Source organism: Anarhichas minor, unplaced genomic scaffold (assembly GCF_050575085.1).
Source record: "Anarhichas minor isolate MPS153535 unplaced genomic scaffold, ASM5057508v1 ptg000054l, whole genome shotgun sequence".
In the NCBI taxonomy this organism is placed as follows: Eukaryota; Metazoa; Chordata; class Actinopteri; order Perciformes; family Anarhichadidae; genus Anarhichas; species Anarhichas minor.
The window spans coordinates 4,737,142-4,758,942 of NW_027466500.1; the positions used below are offsets into that span (position 1 = coordinate 4,737,142).

At 49.5% G+C, this 21,801-nt stretch overlaps 1 pseudogene; it reads left to right on the forward strand.

Moving 5' to 3' along the window:
- Positions 1-20,040: 20,040 nt before the first annotated feature.
- LOC142931670 (chloride channel CLIC-like protein 1) lies at positions 20,041-21,592 on the forward strand (annotated as a pseudogene).
- Positions 21,593-21,801: the final 209 nt, after the last annotated feature.

Below are 21,801 nucleotides of genomic sequence, written 5' to 3' on the forward strand. Positions count from 1 at the left end.
AAGACCGATATGCGCGCGGTTATCATAGTAGAGGGTTTTGGTGTTTATAAAGGTGCTACAAATGCTACCAATGTCTTCATTGTCTCCGAGCACACTAAGGCTATCGTAATTGGGGGTTCAGGTGTTGACACAGTGATCATCGGAACCCCAGAAAAACTGTGTATAACTATAATGCGAGATGTGACGAAAACTAAGATCAAGAGCCACGATGTGACACTCACACCCATATCCATAGAGAGCATCAGGGCTCCCGAATCATCTGCTCATGCAGTGTTGGAGCAAAGAATGGACTTGCATTTGGGTGACAATTCCCACGTTGTGTTGGAGAACGGGAGTCAGTTCAGCACACTGCAACTGGGTTCGAATTCTACAGTTTTAGTGAAGGAACACACAACTCTGTCTCTTTTGGTAGCAAAGGATACCACGGGGGTGGTTGTGAGTGCCGCTGAGCATCTGGACGTGGACGATATCACCTTAGTCTTACGACCAGAAACTAGTTTAGTGCCGGAACCCGAGTACGTGAAGCGTGCATGCTCCGCGAAGGAGGCTGGACTCTCTTTACACAATGCGGTGCTTTTCAAGAAGGGGAGCTCAGCCGTGTCCATCGATCCTGAGCGCGTGATGTTGACTTGCAGCGTGACAGGGGAGATTGTATATCGAAGCGCGTACAAGGACCTAGACACAGAGGAAGGAGAGAGGTTTAATTCCCAGGAATGGAGGGAGAAACTCGACGCTTTGGTTCGTGCCGGTCTGGATGAAATGACTATAACGACACAGCAGGGGGTTAAAGTTGTAGCCACTGCATCCCAGCAAACGGTAATCAGGGTCGATGGTAACACCAAAAGTATTCACCAGAGCTTCGGTCAGCACTCCATTGCAATGGACTTGGTAGTGGATCGTGACGTGACTCACTGCGATCTATCATTGTACGGGTCTGGGTCCACCATGACTTATTGCTGTACGGGCTCGGACTGTTTTCCGATGGGTCTTCGGGATGTAAGTCACTGTGACCTAGTAACGACCGGCGTATTACCCCAGGGGTCCAACTCTACCACTCAGGTGACCGTTACAGCTAAAGGGTTTGGGATAGCTGCCCTAAAGGGTAGGGAAAGCGGTCGGTATGAAACACCGGAGGGCTTGGAACTTCATTCCAGGCTGGACACCGTCAATACCGTTCGCATGGTATTGAGTGAGGATGTGACTATGGTGTTCAAGGATCAATTTTCGGGGATGGAGAGGGTTATACCCGCTCACTACGGAGAAGTGTTTTTGAAGAGGGGTTACGACGACGAAGACCTGTTGCTTCACGGTGTAGAAATGATGACTCCTGGTTGGTAGTATTGTTGAATGTTTATGTTACCTTATTCCAACTGTTATTGTGACACTCCTTTGTATTGTACTGTTTCACACTTTCAATAAAGTACATGGACCGATAATGTCATTGTATTCAGTGTTAATCCAACCACATTGAGGCCAGGTTGGTATCCAACCAGGGTTATCCACCTTTCAAGATGATGCTACAATAGAGGGTGTGTCTACGAATGAAGACAGAGCTGCTATTAATTACTCTACACCAGTGTTTGCTATACCAGTGCACCATGCAGAACCCAGGCAACAGTCGCGCTGGAGCCCAGCTCTTTCCCGAAGTGCAGATAATTCAGGGGGTTCCCACGATTGTGAACATATGTGATGATGATCGGATGGAAGCGGACAGCAGCCTGATCAGAACCCCTCGATACACGGCTCACAACCTTGGTTTAGAGTGGAGGGATGAATACGAGGTACTGAATGACCCTAATGTCATGACGCACGTACTGGGAACGTGTGACACATACAAGTGTAACGATTGTAACATTGTACTCTCTGGGTACAAAAGAGGTGACCCTGGTTTCAATGAACACGTTCGGAGCGGAGGAGGAGAGTGTCGGTACATTAAGGCGAAGTACAGGGGTCGTGAAAAGGAGCTTCTCATCATACAAGGAAAGATACGGTTCCAAAGGGGGGCTATAGCATTCCCAGAGTTCATGCTGTACTCCAAAAAAGGGTACGTTACGATCCACGGGACCAACCACTGCATTGTCTGCGCATGTCCATCCGGAGAAGGTCATTACATCGCATGCGAGGAGATGAGTAACAGTCTCAAGACAACCTTGAAGCATATGAAACTGCGCGTGCCTATGTTCGAGACCCGTTTGTTCACTAGAGGACCCGTTCCTACAGTGCTGAGACCTGTAAACTTCTCCTTAGTGACCGGAGACTTCAGTGCACTGGGCGAGTTTGCTAACATGTACCACCTTGAACATACGATTGACACACACAAATGTTTCGTGTGTCAACTCGAAGTCAGCAATTTTGTTCAGGATGACACCTTACTGGGCGAGCACATCTTTCACGTATACAACTCAGGCGGGGTCTGTCCGTACATCGCACAGAGGTTCAAGAATCGGGAACAGGATCTGATGCTCATACTCGGGAAGGAACGTTACAGAAAGCTATACATATCGTTCCCGGATACCACCAATGCCACTTACGGGTACACTTCAGTTGGCGGAGTGGAACGCTGTGTTATCTGCAGCGCAAGGACCATCCAGGGCTCTCATGCTCATCGTCTGTACTGCGGTGACATGAAATTGGCACTTCGGATGAAGCTGAAGAATATGACACTTCTAATATAACGTTTGTGTTTTTGTATGTGCACACTTAGAACCTCTGGCTGTAACGATCACGTACACACTGATGTTCAATAAACGGAAGGTCATAAGGATAGTGGCACCTACACATGGTGATGTGGATGCACTGTCTGAATAATAATAAAAAAAACCTATCACACTGTGACAACCTTTCATTTCACAGGGCAACACAAGGAGATGTACACGGTGACTTTATTACCATCATAAGTTACATGGTGTACATAACAAATTTACACTACACTGCCACGTTCTTATTATATCGTTTTATATTGCTGTCCGGGTCCAACTGACACACCGCGAGCATTCCTTTTCCTGCCGATAAGGGTGTCGTTACACGTGGAGCAGGACATAGACGATATCCTACGTAGAGAATTGTACACTTCAAGGTTGACAAACAAACCACTGCACACCACACAGCCCTGTGACAATAGCAGCTCAAGGTCACACAGCTCCTTTCGTGTAAACTCGCCAGGCTTCAGTTCTTCCAAGAGTGAGATGAAGCCGTTTTCCATACGGATCTTCTCTTTAGTAGTGACACACTCCTTGATCACCCCTAACAAGCTACACACAGCGATGACCTTCCACCTCCTGAAGTGTAACAACCGCGTGTCCAATGCAGTTTTTGATAAAAGCTTGGCTGCCGTCCTCGTGACACGTTGGTCCAGCCTGTGGTTAGACTCGATCAGACATCGCATGTTTTGATATTCCAGGATCAGATATTTGCACAGTGCACTGATCATGTTTTCAGCGTTTGCGGGGAACACTGCACCTCTCAAAGAGCTTACTATTCGCTTCTCAGCCTCTTGTATCCCATGTACATCTGACAGGACGAGCAATGGTAACCTGGGCTTACCCGTGTTGCTGGAAGACTCCACCAATGCATTCTTTACCCACCTGTTGGATTTGTGAATGTCTTCTAGATGAACTCGCGTGTCCACAGAATGCATCTTGTAGGAGAGCGAAATGCATGCCGTTCGGATGTCACTTATGTTCTTCAACAGCTGGCTCAGGTCCTCACCATGGTCGACACAGGTGGTTATGTATCTGTCCATGATATTCACAGCTGGGAGAAAGACAGAGTGGTGGTCCTCATTGCACACCAATTGGAATGGTATCATGTAAGCAAACCAGCTCACGGATGCAAGTCGATGGTTCTGGTAGTCTGTGACAGCATCACTGGTTACCTCCTGAGGGTTAGGGTGATCTATCCCCGTCTTGTTCGCCTCGTTTGTACTATGTAGACCAATTTGATGGGTCAGGACTTGCTTCAGTTCAATCTTACCCATTGATGGCATACCGAAGTCCAATCTGGGAAACATGAACGTGTGGGTATCGGGAGGGGTAAATGGAGAGTCTTGCTCGTCCCTGAACATGTCTTTGGGGATCAATTTTCTGTTTCGCCTGGTCATGTGTGTCTCAACTATAGGACAGTGATGTGTAAGGATGTCTTGATCAAGGGGTTTCTGTTAATGAATCCTCCTGTTGAGTGTAAGCCTCGCCCTTAAACTAAACCGTGGCTGAACCATCCAACCAGTGTTACAAACATCCGAGCATTGTTCACAACATCCAAGCAGTGGTCCAGGTATCTGACCAATGTTCCAAACATCCACCCAGTGTTCCAAATGGGTAAATGGAGAGTCTTGCTTGTCCCTGAACATGTCTTTGGGGATCAATCTCTGTTTCTCCTGGTCATGGTGTCTCAACTATAGGACAGTGATGTGTAAGGATGTCTTGATCAAGGGTTAATGAATCCTCCTGTTGAGTGTAAGCCTCGCCCTTAAACCAAACCCTGGCTGAACCATCCGACCAGTGTTCAGAACATCCAACCGTAATTCAAAACATCCAACCAGTGTTCCAAATATTCAACCGTAATTCAAAACATCCAACCGTAATTCAAAACATCCAACCAGTGTTCAAATAGCCAACCAGTATTCAAAACATCCAACCAGTGTTCAAATAGCCAACCAGTATTCAAAACATCCAACCAGTGTTCAAAACATCCAACCGGTGCTCAAAACATCCAACCAGTGTGCAAAACATCCAACCAGTGTTCAAAACATCCAACCAGTGTTCGAACATCCGACCAGTGTTCAAAACAACCGACCAGTGTTCATAACATCCGACCAGCGTTCCAAAAACATCCAACCAGTGTTCCAAATATTCAACCGTAATTCAAAACATCCAACCATTGTTCAAAACATCCAACCATTGTTCAAAACATCCAACCAGTGTTCAAATAGCCAACCAGTATTCAAAACATCCAACCAGTGTGCAAAACATCCAACCAGTGTTCCAAAAACATCCAACCAGTGTTCCAAAAACATCCGACCAGCGTTCATAACATCCGACCAATGTTCCAAAAACATCCAACCAGTGTTCAAAACATCCAACCAAGTATGACCACTCCAAATACCATCCCATTTATCCAACCAATGCAGTAGGGAAAGTATATATAGCCAGACTCTAGTGCATCCACATCATTATCGTGTCTTCTCTGGCATGAAATGGCCTTTTCAACTAGACCAATGCGCAATCTACTTTTCACTCTATCAGCTGTCATTCTCTTGTCTGAAGAAGGCCAATTCCCACACTCTGCTACCACCTCCGCGTATGTGGTGACCAGGCTTCATAGCACTGCAACCCCAGATGCCGAAGTGATCACGGTACCCGAGGATGTCACAGTTTCGACGGTGATCAGCGGACCGCTTGGGTCTTCTCAGCCTGCTTCCACACAGCCTCCTTCTCTAACTACATCTGCAGCCCAGAGTGTTGATGTGACCAAGGATCCAAGTACTTCTACCGAGCCTGCTTCCACTGGAGCCCAGAATCTTGTGACTAAGGATCAGCGTACCTCTACGCGTAAACATCCACCCACTACAGCCCAGAGTGCGGATGCGACCAAGAATCCGAGTCTTTCCACAACGAGACCGAGTGCCACAGCTCTCGATATCACAGAGCTCCCTTTCCCAGTTGCTAGACAGGTGAAACTGGTTTGTCCGAATGACGACCCCGATCGGTTTCTCTCAACTACCTGGTTTATGTCGAAAGCGAAGAACGAAATTTTCGGACTGTATCGCATAGACAGACAAGGCGTAGTCTCCAAATATATCAAATCGTACACATCTGGGTTCAATGTGACACACAACGTAACTAGTGACAAGGCTCTAGTCATATATTGCGACCCGTGTAACCACACTGAAACCTACCAGTGTAGGAGGATGGCTAGAGTGGGCTACATGAACGAAGTGTACAGTTTCTCTTTCGCCAACTGCACCGTAGTTAGGGAAGATGTTTCACCAGACCGAAGATCACTCAATAAGGCGGTGGTCCTTGGAAACGCATCGCCCCGTGTGATATCCTCAAGTCTCACACTTGCAATAGGACCTATACTCGGGTTCATTGCTATATATTAATGATGTTTAAGTCAGCGCCTTTTGGTCAGTCAAACCTTGCTTTGTCAATCTTGTCACAACTGTAGTTAGGAAACCGTACGATGGCTTCTGTTAAACCTACCAGAACCAGAGCCTCTGCCAAGGCTACTGGTACACCGAACCCAGCACCGTTGATCCCTGAGCATAACAAATATGTCTACAAGCCAGCTCCAATGACCGCCTTTGTCCAGGATATCGTAAAGACTGCACGCTCCAACAAAGTGAAGATTGAGGTCCCTGTAACTCCGTACGCGACTATCAAACTGGTTCACACCTTGTGCTCTGCTGCTGAGGCCAACTCTTGGAGCCCTGAGTGTGAGAAAGCATTGGTGGAGAGTCTCCCCTTGAGAGAGCACCATAAGGCTTTCCTGTCACACAATATGTTTGTGACCATGATCGGAGCTGTGGTTGCCAGAGCTCTCGAACAAGCGACCAGAGGTTGTGAAGAGACTCTGGACTTACTGGCCGATCGGTACTACGTGAGAAGCATCGCATGTCACGACTCTAGCAAGACCAGTACAGTTGAAGCACCTGCGTACGCTGGTATCATGGCAGTACACATGGAGAAAGAGGCCGGTGTTGTGAACGCGAAGAAACGGAACCAGCTCAATAAACGTTACGGACCTCACCAGACCCAGGAGGAGGCGAATGTGTGCTCATTGGAGAAGCTGTACATTGACACTGATGTTCTCACAACCATGGCCAACCTTGGATTCAAGCACCATTACGAGAAGAACCCCCATCATCCTGAGCACTTCCCCGGAGGTGAGATGGATGACATGAGTCTGATCGAAGCCATCGTGGATGGCTTGGCCTGTATATTCGAAAGGACCAAGGATCACACAGACGTGCAATCTTGGCTGAAAATGTACTACGTGGACAGGTTTAAGGGTCCCAATAAGGAACTTGCCCAAAACATCATAGAGGCTCTCAAGCTCTATATAACGGCCGCTGACTATAACACCCTAGAGATTTTCCGGAATTCCATCTTCTCTATCATTGGTGAATCTATCCCGTGGTCCCCTGTGATGATGACGGAATGTTGCAATCACAACCCCCAGCAGGATTATGTACCCGTGCGTGAATTTGCATCATGTTTTCTATAGACAAATTTTATTTCCCTGAGCTATGTAACCCCTGATGGTGTATTACAGCCTACATATCCTAGCTTGTGTGTGACATGACTGACTTGGTGTAACATTGCATGCAATGCGTATTGATTGTACCATGAGCCAATAAATTGCGTTTTAAGCCTGAATCAAAGCTTGTGTTATTCTTTACTCCACGTGTGAGATAGAGTTGTATGTCTCTCCGGATATAATCAATGACATGTAGAGTACGAAGATTGTGTTCAGTGCTTGTGGCCGGGAAGGACCCTGAGTCACCACTGTGTAATTAATTCCCTGTACAACAATAGAATGATCAGATAGGGTTGTGAACTTTGGTGCAAATAAACAAGTCTTTATTACAAAAGTCAAAAACAACAAGACCATTTACACAGGTTCCACTTTGTAAAGTGACGTGTTGACTTTGGGGCACGTTGTGCAGGCTTCACAGAGGGGGTGAAAAAACAAGTCTCTCCCGTAACGGTTGTATGTGCAGGTTCCTAGGCTGTATGCTATGTCAACAACAAGACTAGGTTGCACAGCCTTCATGTTAACTTCCAGAATGCGTGAAATGTTTGCCAATATACAATCGGCCATTTGCACGGTCCCGTGAGGCAGCCCGCACCCGCGTACACTGATGTGGTTGTCATTTAGAGGCATGTCCCACACGATCATCTCTATGGATCCCATTACAAGAAGGGCCAAATCCCATCCCTCCTGGTTGAACGGTACGTACGAGATCGTAGGCCACTTCTTGTGATATTCCATGTCGGTGGTGGATAAGGTAGCGCTCCACTCGAAGGAATACATACACCACTGTACGAGTTCATCCGTAAGCGGGATCGCACTTCCGCAGCGCCTGGGCCAGTAGTATCTGGTGAACGGTTTGTTGCTACAGTCGGAACATCCAACCCTGGAGGCGAAGAGTGCAGGAAAAATCATCCTTTTATCCGTAGGCATGTATTCCACTCTCAGGGGCTTCGTTATGAGCAGGAGAGCGTCAGCCACAGTGACTCCTATGTCCAGCGGGGAAATGTGGGGTGCATTGTCACACAGTACAATTAGCTGTTGGTCCAGCATAGCCTCAACGTGACTCGGACCGCTCAGGATGCCCATTGCTCTTGCCTCCAAGAATGCCGGTAACAGTTCGAACCTTGTGACTTCTGTTTCACTGAGACAATGTTTGTATTCACGGTCGTCGTCTAAGGTTGAGCGCCAATGTCGAAACCTCCAAACCTCTCGATCTCGGAGTGTAATCTCATCAGACTCGGGAACGAACTGGTGTGTTCTACCATGTCTAAAGATCATATACCCTTTGGATTCGGTTGCCATTCTAATGCTGAAGTATCAGCACATTGAAGTGTTCTTCGAGTATGTGATGCGAAATCGTGCGAATGTCGAGCGCGATTGTCCGACCGATTCTTCTGGGAGACCGTCTGAGTTGGGATCGTTTCTCCACAAGAGTAATTTCACAGTGTATATATAGGCAACTAGACAGAGAGTTAGCATTGGTTATAAATGAGCCCCTTGGATTGGATGATTTCGTCTCCCATAGACATGACATTGGTTGGACAAATGAGCCGTTGGAGGAACCCTAAAAAAAAGGTTACCATTGGTTGGACGTTTCAGCCTTGGCTGCGCGTCCCTGTTTCTTTGATAGGCCCATTCCGTGGCTATGCTATACGAGTCTTATTTTCTCTTTGTGCAAACTAGAGACCAGTACCATGCTCTCTCACAGCATGTTCCTCACAAACACCTCCTGGTTCTTAGACCTGAGTTTTATGATTATAACAATCAATAAAGGACAGGTTAGAGCAGAGAGGGTGACTGAAGCAGCAGCCATGAACCGACTGTGGCTTATCATGCGCTCACAGTCAACAACACATTTGGTCCCCTGAAACTGAGCTGCTGTCTCTAGGTAAACTTTGTCAATGTATTTCCGAGCAGCGCGATCCATTGCGACGATGTTATGTAACACAGTCTCTCCTCGCATCAGCAACTCGGACGAACGGTAAGATTGGTTCCGAACGATGGCGAGAGACATTTGTATGTCCACATCAGACAGAGAGTACACCTTAGAGAGGATCCTGGGACTCTTGGTCACGAGTATCAGATCGCTCGCTGCGTTGATAGAACTCGCTGGGCTGGATGCGGTCCTCAGTGTGTACGTGTCTGTTTGGGACTGATAGCAGATAGGACCGAAGCATGGGGCGCCACACACAACGGGGCATTCCAAACTTATCTCACCGTTGTCGTTCACCTCACACGCTGACACGGTCTCATCGTCAAGTTCCAGAGGTTCACACACCCCCCTCGAGTCACACTGTGGCACCCTGTAGTTTCCCTGCGTATCGCTCACCATAGGCCTGTCCAGCCAACAAGTCCTGTTACCATTCCAAGAGTCTACAAAGGGCATGTACCAGTGGGAGAGCGCTACGGGATTCCAACTCTCTCTCTTTGCGACCATTAGGAGCCTGGAGGATGACATCGAGCGGCTCGCCACAGGTGTGTCCGTGTAAAACTCGGAGATGAAGTCTGGTTCACATCCCATGATATCAGACCTCTGTATACCCTGCGCGCACGAGAGTAAGCGCTGTTGAGCGCCCTGGAAGGCGAATGTCACTGCGTTGAGCTGGACTGCCAACTTGAATGCTCCGCTCTTCCAGGTGTCCAGTAAACCGTTGAGATTGGTATCGTTGGACCGTGAGACTGTTTCGGTCGTGATGTGAGCATACGAAAACGCACTCGGGGAGTGTTCCACTATGTTATTCAAGGCTTGGTCAATCAACGTCCTGTGATGTTGCATAACATCCACGATTTGAGGACCTGTTGTCGATACCTTACCGTGGTATGACAATAGTTTGGAGACTGTGTCGGATGTACTCCGCTTGATGATGTGCGTGTCCATGACAGCGGCTAGATCATTGAATACCGCGTTGAGCGATGCCATGGCCCTATTGTACTCAAGTGCGGCTGTTTTCAAGGCGACAGTCGCATCACGCCAGGTGCCAGTAGAGCATAGGTGATCGCAACCTTGATGAGAATCAGGTAAGCCTCTGCAGGCCACCTCAGAACACTCGAGGTAATCGACTTCGAGCTCGGTCCAGTTGAATCCTAGAAAGAAATGGTACATGAAGTAGGTGCTGCTCCTCTCGGGTGCGCGTATCTTCCATCTGCCAGGGTGGAGTATCACCCTGTGATCCAGGGTGTCAAGATCTACGTTTTCGTGGTCTCTGATGAGCCGAGCTTGTGTTGAAGGTGTTGAATCGGGACGAACCGGGGGTTCACTGATACTTTCAGTCTGCGAGTGTCGACCGGACACGGGGCAGATAAGACACATAGCTGACAGTAGCACATACGAAAGACTCGAGGTTGCTATGGGGGTTGTCATCGTGGCGAGTTTTGTTTCATTGCAGTTTCCTATAGCGTTGTTCCCTATAGCGTTGTTCACTATATCGAGTCCCTTTACACATGGAGCAAAGCATTATCAGTAAGGTGATGTTGATTAATACAGCAAGTGCAGTACCGCTCAGACATAGGGCAGAGGTGCGACTCGCCATGTAAAGTACACGTTTCACCGTGAGCTCGGCATTCTTCTCATTCCAGTCAATGGCAGAATCCAGTTGAGAGAACACATCCCCAAGATCAACGAGAGACTCGTTCATAGCGCTCACACATTCGTAGGTCTTTCCAAAGTACATATCTGAGGAGGGTATGTGATCGGTGAGACTCCGGGTCGTGTCAGGGCAATAGAGCAACGCGATGGGTTCCACGATCCATCCTGTGACCGGTCCCACACTTGTCACGTACCTTTTCAACTTGGTAAGCAAATGCTCTTCTGTCTGCATGTAGTAACCCGGAGGAGGTTCAGGGGACGAGGAGGGGTGTTCCGATCCTAAAGAGAATGGTTTCCAGTTGCAAGGGATCGTAACACGCATCGCCCCGTGGTTGACATGGATTATCATTTTAACCAAGATAGTAGTATTGTGTGATCCCACCATGCTCGAGATTGCAATCGGGTACCCTGTGCCTCCTTGGGGCCAACTGTTATCCGCGTAGTCTCCTAGCTCCATGCACGAACTCGAGCCCCTGATACACTCGACCGTCTTTGATACCAAGTGCACACTGTCAAAAGTCAACCACTGTGAGCCTTGGACAGGGGGAAATGTGGTGCGATTTGACATCACGGACTTGTTGGAAAGCCAGTCTTCTTCCTCTCTCGTGAGTACAGGTGTCCCGAGCCAGCGATTTGCGGTCAATATACTCTGGACAACGGACTCGCTCCCCTTTCTGGTGATCGGCAATGACACCGATACCCTAGCACGATGCACAGCCCCGCTAATGTAGCTGTAGCAAACGTGGGGCAAAATCCCCTCTTCTTCGCTGTGTATACCAAAGGAAGGTAACCTGAGACTATCGCTCCGTACAACCGTAGAAGGAGAATGAATGTAGATTCTGTCCCTATCCTGATCTACGAACGCAACCATGTCTTTGTGATTCAAGTTGATTACCTGCGCTCCGTACGGTATAAACTTAGCCTTCTCGATAACGTCCCCGATGATGAGTTCGCTGACGGGCAAGGGAGCGCCTACGTTCACGTCTGACGCTAAGCCCAATCTCAAGTTCGGAACGCCTGGCACTGGGACAAAACTTTTGGTCAAAGGTATCCCATCGGCCACTCGCTGGAAAAACATACCGCCTTCGAGTTTGTACACTCCATTCACGTGAGCATAAGAGTACCCTCCGTCTCCGAAGGTCGAGTTCCTGGTGTATAGGTAATGCAATGCGCGGATGTTGGTGGCAGCAGAGTTGATTATACGAGAGAGCTCCGTGAAGGTCGGTACACCTTCCGAGTTACCAAAGGTGTAGTCGAGGTATCCTAGCGAGTATCTACACACTCCCCACTTGGCCATATCCGAAATTACCATGGTTAGGTCTCGCATTGAGTAACGGACCCTCTTGTCGCCCGAACCACCGGGGTCAGTTGTGGTGTGTCTGTTGAGCAAGCGTATCAATTTGCAGTGACCGCCAAGGATGTAATCGGCAGAGGGGATCGACACAACTATCCCCGCACGGTTGTTTGATCTCTTGCACAGCTCCTCAAAGACCAAGAGTCCTGTCCTCTCCGGATACTGTTCATCACGGGGTAACCTGATAGCATAAGGGTTTTCGGGCGTGTACTCTCCTATGCGCCAGCGACCAGGTCTCACTTGCTCACAACCTGGATTGCTCTTCGTGAACAAGGATATTGTATCGAGGTTCAGAAAGGCTCCGTGTGACGAGACGATTAGGCCTACCTCATGTAGCACAGTCTCGGCTTGCTCCTGCTCCGGTGTCAAAGAGTACGCTGTTCGATTGTACCACCTCGGAGGAGGGTAGCTTTCAACAGTCAGCGCTCCTCCTAGAGTGTCCTCAAAGCCTGCAGGATTAAAGCTGGTCGGGCAGACGATGATCACGTCTCGATCTCGGCACACGGTGCAGTTCTGGGAGGACAGTGGAGCCTCATGACACTCTGGAATGTGACCGTTTAATGTTCGCTGGTACAGGAGGTTGCCCTTGCCGTCATATATCGCGTTTATCATAGAACATCTCTCTGTGTCACTACATTTAAAGTGATTGTACGCTGTATTGTACCCTCTGGTCAGTACGACGGCCGCTAGTGTGTCGGCTGAAACCCCGGGGATCAACTCTAACTTTGACCCATATAGGTTGTTGATCATAGCAAAGTCTGACGACTTTACGGTCCCTAGGTCCACGTCGATGACTACCACTTGTAGAGCTCGGTTCTTACGCAACTGCAAGGTCAATATCCAGTCGAGTACAGCTGCGATCTCCTCCTGGTAAGGGGCGACTCGACTAGAGTGGACGAATCTGAACTTAACCCCGATCTTACCCCCCCAGGACTGACGAATGACAGTTTGCAGGGTATCATTGACTGCTATTGGTATGTGTATCTCGTTTACACGGCGCCCGTTCAATAAGGATCGCCGCACGGGTACTGGAAAGTACCGCTCTTCGAGACCCTGGGGAGGGTCTTGTATCCAGATTTTAAACTCAACGAGTACGACATCACATCGTCTCGCATCTAGTGGAGCAGACGGCGCATCTTGTTTTGGTCCAAGTGAGAGGTCGAAAACATGATTCGTGACTAGACAGAATCGTTCAGTTTTAGGTTGGACCGAACCATACAGAACCCGACCCTGGCCCATGATCGTGGTGTCAGGGTCCTCTTGTGTGATTTCTAGCATCCAATGGTCATTACCCTCCACTCCTTTTAGGTGGTGTGCGAACGGGGTCAAGATACAGGTCGGTGAACACAGTCCAGCTGGATTGGTATAGTCTAGCAGCGAGCGTGTGCAATTGCAGACCGAATGCCGCTTGGGTTTCCAAACGCAGTTGACCTCCAACGTGTTGTGTAACCCTACCACCTGATTCTCGTGCTTATCATAAACCTCGACATTTACATACACAGAGTCGAACAGACCACAGTGGAAGTTTTTCACGACCATCGAGATGTCCAACATGTACACGAAGAACCCGAGTGATTCCCCTTTGGTCCACTCGAGACCTCTGGTGATGTTGTATCGCCACTCGGAAGAGACGATGCTCCTCTTTTCGGCTCGCACCACCCACTTGTCCCCCAACCTGCCCGTGTACCAATGGAGCGCGTTGGGTGTGTACCTGTGCGACATGCCAATGGGGATAGTGAGTCTGGTCTGTATGATGAGGGTGTCCTGGTCCCCTACCCACCACGGATTGGGTTGTAGGAACTGAATGGACACATCTGGCTCCACATTACCAGTAACAAAGGGCTTCACCACCGTGTCATACAGTTGCTTGGAGGTGTGGTAAAGGGAAAGCGTGTTCATTTTGTAGTACAGGGATTCAGCTGGGGACACCATGCCTTGTAACATATTTTCAAAGTTGAACATGCATGATGTCAGTTGTTCATAACTGGTCATCTCTCTGCACAGTTGTTCTACTTCGGGAGCAGATATGGCCCGCACCCACCTTCCAGTCAGGTCTGCGAGCGTAACACGGAAGGAGCTGGATTTTACATCATTCAGACGTCCCGGTACATTGTGTTCCGGGTATCCACAAACTGTGTCGTGCCAGGACGTACCGGGAAGTATCACGCTTTCCCCTTCAGGGCAGGAGAGAGTGTGCAGTCGACAAGTCTCTTTGTTATGGTACAGTCCCACAAAATACCCACTAGGGCACATTGATGCGCATCGTCGTCCTCTGCTGGGTTTGTACGGCATGGAGGGTTGCCCCAAAGGACACCGGTATAGACAGAGTCCCTTACCGGCGTATGTGCACTCGACCAGAGTCAGTGGTGGATTGTATATATCAGCACAGTAGTCCACGTCGGGACGGCAGTTGCGTAGATTACTGGCATCCCACATGTTATCAGGTCTCCCCGTACAACCCAAGACCCATAGCGCTATTAGCAGATATGACACGGTATGCAGCATCATGCTTATTCTTCTCATGCGCGAATATCACCCGGTTAACAAATCTGTTAATTCAATGAAAGTCACAGACAGACACTCGCATGTCAACAATGGTAACCCCCTCACGGAAGACCCTCCTGAGTCTGTTCGATGGAACAGGTAGTATTTGCATACCCTTCGTTGAAGCCGGTTGGAACGTGCGAAGGCTAGACATCGAAGGTTGTCACAATGCTGATATTGTTGTCGATATACGCCACTGGGACCCCGCGAGAGAGTGGTCAGGGCCACCTCCCGACGTTATATTCGCAGGACCACCTTGCGAAAACTACAGCTCGGCCAGGACTCACGCGAAGACACCCAGGGACCTTACACTCGCAGACTCTCTGGTGAGAAAGACTATAGACATCATAGAGTACTTCCATACCATCAACCCTGCCATGCAGTACTTTGTGGAAAACCCTGATTCTAGTATGCTCTGGAAGAGATGGGCTTCGCACAGGCTTTACCACGACATCAGGAATCACCCTGCGAGCGTATTTGTCAAGCTGATGAATGACGGGGGAAATAAAACGTGTCAGAATGTCACACGGGCTAACTTTGATGGGTTCAGGGCGGCATGTAAGGACAAACGCGTTGTTAGACTTGACTACTGTAAATACGGCACCAGGTACAGAAAGAGGACCCGGTTGATGACCAACAACCCATTCCAAGGCATGATGTGCAAAAAGAACTGTGGCAACATTAAGGCCGGGAAGCACATCGAGGTAGCTCAACGAGGACCGCGTGTGTACTCAAATACCAACGGATCGACACTCTCAAAGCGTACGCACACCTTGGATGAGCTTCATGCGTACCCCGCAGGTCTAGTGAATACCATATTTAAACACGTGAAGAACTCCGGGTCCTGCGAGAGAGAAGGTGTTGGTTCCACGTGTCCGGAGCCTGTATTGACTCCACTGAGGACTTCATGTGCACCGTGAGCGTTTCTTACATTTCCTCCTTATATAGTCTGAATCTGTACTGTCCACACATAGCATTGTTCGATTTACACAGTGATGATATTGACATGACAATAAAGCCCTAAACCCAGTGAGTTGTTACATGGTTTGTTTGTTTTTATTCAACAAAGGCCACATGGTATATGCATGTCAGGGTACAAAACATTTCGGTTTAGTTTGTGCAGCAAAGACCAGAGCCCCGAGCTTGGACTTGGAGTGCACTCTATTGTGTATAGGACAAGGGTATGTTGTAGACCTTTCGTTCGCCTGGACACAAAAGAGTCCCGATCCGGTCGTCCTAATAGTCACAGGGACACCCCAGAGCAACGCTAGTCTCCGAGCTTCGCGTTCGACCCGAGCTTGATTCGGTACTTCCTCGAGTCCCGAGAACACCAACGGTTGCGAATGTCCCTTGACTTTCACGATGTCTCGAAAACGGCTCCCCAGTGATGTAACATCACTCAATATGGGGTTGGAGGACAAGCCCACGGAAAGGGACAGCGGGTCATCAAAACCCGGGTCTTCTACATCTTGAACGTTGAACGTGTCTACATACTCGAACCCAGTGTCCTCCTTATAGCAGTTGGGCAACCGTACGCACTTCCTAAATGAGTACGGGGCCTTGTCAATAGACGAGCACCTGTTCTCAGCTTGATCCGAGTTGAGCCTCAGATACCTGGACCCTGAGAAGGAGTTGTTACAACCTCCCCTTTGCATCGAATCTCCCAGGTTGCAGAGTCCACACGATTCAACGTTGGCCGGGTAGGACAGTAGAACATAGGTGAGAGAGACATTCTCCATCTCGTCCAGTAAATGTTTGTAGCCCTCTATCCCATTGAAACTGCACAGTTCTACCGGAAGATACCACAGCATCCTCAGACTCAGCTTCGACTTGGTCGAAGAATCCCTGATGTACACAGCGATCTTACCCACCACCTTAGCCAGCTCTCTGAGAGACGGGTCACTCTCAAACTCGGTCCTTTTTACCTTTGCAGATCTAAACAGAGACTCCACGATCACCAAGATTAGACTCGTGGTCAATGCCTCGGAGACTTTATGCTTGGTGGAGCGCTCGGCGTGGGTCGCGAATTTATTGTTGCATTTCTGACAACACTTGAGATCCACATCCAGGTTCAATCTGGTGACAGGTCTGCCTCGTAGAAACACCTCATTGTAGCACAGACCGACTCCGGCTCGGTTCGCGATGATGGTACTCAAGTGTCCCCTGGATGTTACAGTGTAGCGACGCGATATCGTACCCGTTGTAGGGTCGACAGGGTCTTCCATGAGCAGCACTGGGTTGACAGAGCCCCAATTCGCACGTGGTGGTAGAGCCCCCAGGGGTCCACATGCGCGCGATTGACAGTAATTCACCAGATCGTCGAATTTAAGGTCATCCTTTGTGTGCATTGTGAAGATATAAGGGAAAGCAAGCGGACCGTCTGTTAGAGTCCCCGGAAAGTTGTTGAAGGCTTCTAAGGTGTTCACGGTAAAAGTTTCACTCGTTTCTTTCATCGAACACGCTACAAGGGACGGTCGTCTACCAGGGCTCGGTTCACATAAGTCCGTCTGCCTTTCAGCTTCGTCTACAGTGTCGCGTTTCTCTCGCGTAGCCTCGTGCTGATCGGAGGAGGGTTCATCTCCTTCATCTCGACCTTTGCGGTCTTGCTCCTCTCTGTTGTCAGGGTAGTTCCACTGTGAAAACAATATACGATCTAGTCCTACCAACGGGATCCCATGGAGAGACTGGTGAGCCTCAGCACTCCGGTCCAGTAGTCCCTCTGTAGCTATCATGTCTTTCAGTTCCGGGGGTTCCAGGTTAACCTTATTGGAGTAATACAGACCAAGAGCTCGGTTGAACAGAGGGTAGTGGTGCATGATGTCATACTTTCTGCTGAGCATCTCACCTACCGTCTGGACAAAGAGTGAGCACACTCGGGACCCGAGTTGTAGTTCTTCATCCTGAGGGTGCTGTGTGTAATGCTCTAAAAAAATAACACACTTGACACCCTTCGACGTACACATGTTCACAAGATCAACCTGGGTAGCTACCGATTCCATGTCTGTGATTGGTTCCTGGAAACGTATCTCCCGGTCAAGCACGCAGGTTGTGCTCCCCATTCTGCTGATGGTGAAACCCTTGAGTACCCGTACAGGGCACAATGTTGCATCTTCGAAACTGGATGAAACTAGGCAGGTGTGCAGCGAGTCACCCCTTTGCAAAACGATAGCTACAGCCGAGGTGTTCCATATGTACCACTCGTTGTCAATGGTCCCTCGGGTCAGGTAGCACGTAGCAGGAGGCTTTGACACCGGGCTATCTTTACTAGTCACGGTTTCTCTCAGCCTGAGCCTGTGGGCTTTAGTGGCAATGTACTCCATGGCTTACAATACTGAAATGGTAGAGTGTATGAATGGGTACGCTGAATACCTTAACATGCCGGTTGAACGTAACCAAATTTTTCGTCAGTCCTACCTGTCGGATGATTCGTCCTCGGTCGGATGATTCGTCCTCGGTCGGATGATTCGTCCCCTGTCGGATGTCTCGTCCCCTGTCGAATATCTTGTCCCCTGTCGGATGATTCGTCCCCTGTCGAATATCTTGTCCCCTGTCGGATGTCTCGTCCCCTGTCGAATATCTCGTCCCCTGTCGAATATCTCGTACCTGTCGGATGATTCCTCCTCGGTCGGATGAATGATTCGTCCCCTGTCGGATGTCTCGTCCCCTGTCGGATGAATGATTCGTCCCCTGTCGGATGATTCCTCCTCGGTCGGATGAATGACTCGTCCCCTGTCGGATGTCTCGTCCCCTGTCGGATGTCTCGTCCCCTGTCGGATGATTCCTCCCCTGTCGGATGATTCCTCCTCGGTCGGATGAATGATTCGTCCCCTGTCGGATGTCTCGTCCCCTGTCGAATATCTCGTCCCCTGTCGGATGATTCCTCCTCGGTCGGATGAATGATTCGTCCCCTGTCGGATGTCTCGTCCCCTGTCGAATATCTCGTCCCGTCGGATGATTCCTCCTCGGTCGGATGATTCGTCCCCTGTCGGATGTCTCGTCCCCTGTCGAATATCTCGTCCCCTGTCGGATGATTCCTCCTCGGTCGGATGATTCGTCCCCCGTCGGATGTCTCGTCCCCTGTCGGATGTCTCGTCCCCTGTCGGATGATTCCTCCTCGGTCGGATGAATGATTCGTCCCCTGTCGGATGTCTCGTCCCCCGTCGGATGTCTCGTCCCCTGTCGGATGATTCCTCCTCGGTCGGATGAATGATTCGTCCCCTGTCGGATGTCTCGTCCCCTGTCGGATGATTCCTCCTCGGTCGGATGATTCGTCCCCTGTCGGATGTCTCGTCCCCTGTCGGATGTCTCGTCCCCTGTCGGATGATTCCTCCTCGGTCGGATGAATGATTCGTCCCCTGTCGAATATCTCGTCCCCTGTCGGATGTCTCGTCCCCTGTCGAATATCTCGTCCCCTGTCGGATGATTCCTCCTCGGTCGGATGAATGATTCGTCCCCTGTCGGATGTCTCGTCCCCTGTCGGATGAATGATTCGTCCCCTGTCGGATGTCTCGTCCCCTGTCGAATATCTCGTCCCCTGTCGGATGATTCCTCCTCGGTCGGATGAATGATTCGTCCCCTGTCGGATGTCTCGTCCCCTGTCGGATGTCTCGTCCCCTGTCGGATGATTCCTCCTCGGTCGGATGTCTCGTCCCCTGTCGGATGTCTCGTCCCCTGTCGGATGATTCCTCCTCGGTCGGATGATTCGTACTATACTCGGTCGGATGATTCGTCCTCGGTCGGATGTCTCGTCCTCTGTCGGATGTCTCGTCCTCTGTCGGATGTTTGGTTTACAGGACAGCATCATTCACTGGGACTCCGGCTCCATATATAAAGCGCTGTACCATGGAGGTTCCTTACACGGATTACAATATATTATGGGCTTATATGTTGAGACAAGTCAAGCTACAATACTGAAAGGTAGAGGGTGTGAATGGGTACGCTGAACACCTAATTTTGTACAGTCCTACCTTTGGATGTTCCGCCCTCGGTCGGATGTTCCGCCCTCGGTCGGATGATTCGTCCTCGGTCGGATGTCTCGTCCTCGGTCGGATGTTTGTTATACAGGACAGCATCATTCACTGGGACTCCATAGAAAAGCGCTTTGGTTGACATTGTACCATGGAGGTTCCTTACACGGATTACAATATATTATGGGCTTATATGTTGAGACAAGTCATATAGGAGTAGTAGTCACTTTGTGCTCACATTGGTATACGATTACCACCTTCAGCTTGCTGGATCGGGTTCTCTAACATCAATTAAGTAATGCTGCTGCAGGTCAGGACTGAACTCTATCATAATGTTCCACATTGTCCTGGTCTGCTCCCTTTCATTGGTCACTGTAGGACAGCAGATGGACGAGGACTGTAGACCCATATATGTTTAACTATGATCCCACTACCAAAACAATGCGGAAGTCCGCAAAGATGGGTCCCATTGTGCCAACCAAAAGAATAGAGTACACTGAGAGAGTTCAGTCGCACGAAGCTGGCTGTGTGTAACAGACACCTCGCGGACATGCAGAAGCAGACTCAAGACCAACAGAATACGATCACTACCCTCTCACACCGGCCCACATGTAATCCAGTCTTCCAGCGATTCCTAAGCAGACTCCTCAGGAAAATCGAGAGGCTTGGGTCCCCGAGTGATTCCGCAAACGTGCTCTATGATGCTACAGCCAGAGTGTCCAAACAGACCGTAACAGAGATTAAGACTCTGCTGGACGGTGATAAAAACTGGAGGACAGGGACTCTGGACACAACGCCATCGGTCAAATAGCTGTAGAGCTGAGCCCCCACGACCGCGAGGCCTGGAAATCGCACGTTGGAGAGCCATTTGGTGTAGAGATCGACATCATACTAAAAAATGTGTGTCTTGGTCATCATCTGCATTCAGCTCTGGTCCACAGTGTCCTGGGTTGTTCAGTTTAGTCGCCTGTTTGCCGTCTGTTTCTGCGTGAGCGTTGTCTGGAACTGGGTCTATCTGTAATTGCCTTTGCTGAGCACCACAACAACATCGTTATGGACATTAAATGCACTGGAGTGAAGGACTGGAGTGACAGTTTAAAAGACTGGTTTAGACGTACATGGACACTTCAAGAAGACCCATGTAAAAGGTACCATGAAGCCATCACGGTACACCCTATTCTAATGGTACCGCCAACCAAGGCGATCTCTGTCACCCTCACAACCTTCATCACTGAAACACATTGGTCAGGGGATCAGCGAGTTTTTCCGAGCTCTTCTGAAAGATTTGCCCGTTCAGCTGCAGATCCCTGTTTTTCTCACCAGTATACACTCACCATTCTGGTTGTCATGTGTGCAGGAGTGAATGCGGCCTTTCAACATGGCATCACAGCACCTTTTCTCAGACATAGGACCAACCCACCTCCAGAGCTTGGACAGTATGAAGACGATAACCCGCAAAACGCAGAGGTCCCCCAAGTCCACGGCGAGCGGATACACAGGAACCGGGTTCACGATGGACCCCGAGTTCACGGCGAGAGGATACACAGAAACCGGGTTCGCGATGGACCCCGAGTCAACAGAGGTGGAGAGCAGCCTGACAAGGTGGTCGTGGAGACTCTCCACCACGTTGCTTATCCAGAAGAGGAAGGACGCGGGATCTTAGCGAGGGACGTCTCAGAGACAGAGCACTCACAAACAGAGCGCTCCGAAAATGAGTTTGATTCGGCAACCCAACATGAAACACAGGAGCCAGTTGTCACCGCTGCTACTCAGCACACTGATTGCTCCGTGACCTGTGAAATCGAAAAGTCCCTGAAGCTAGAGGGGAGGCTCTGTTCAGCCAAAGATCAGCTCCAGTCCCGAGACACTGTGCAGACCCAGTGAATATACTTTACCCGTACCAGGGACAACGGACCCAGTGGAAAAAGGATAGGTTGGAGCGTGATCGCAATAGAAGTCTCTGTGTCAGGATGAAACACGTAACACTGTGCAGACCCCGTGAATATACCCCGTCCGTACCAGGGACAGACCCGGTGGGGAAAAAAAAAGATAGGTTGGAGCGTGATCGCAATAGAAATGGAACTCGGTTCTGT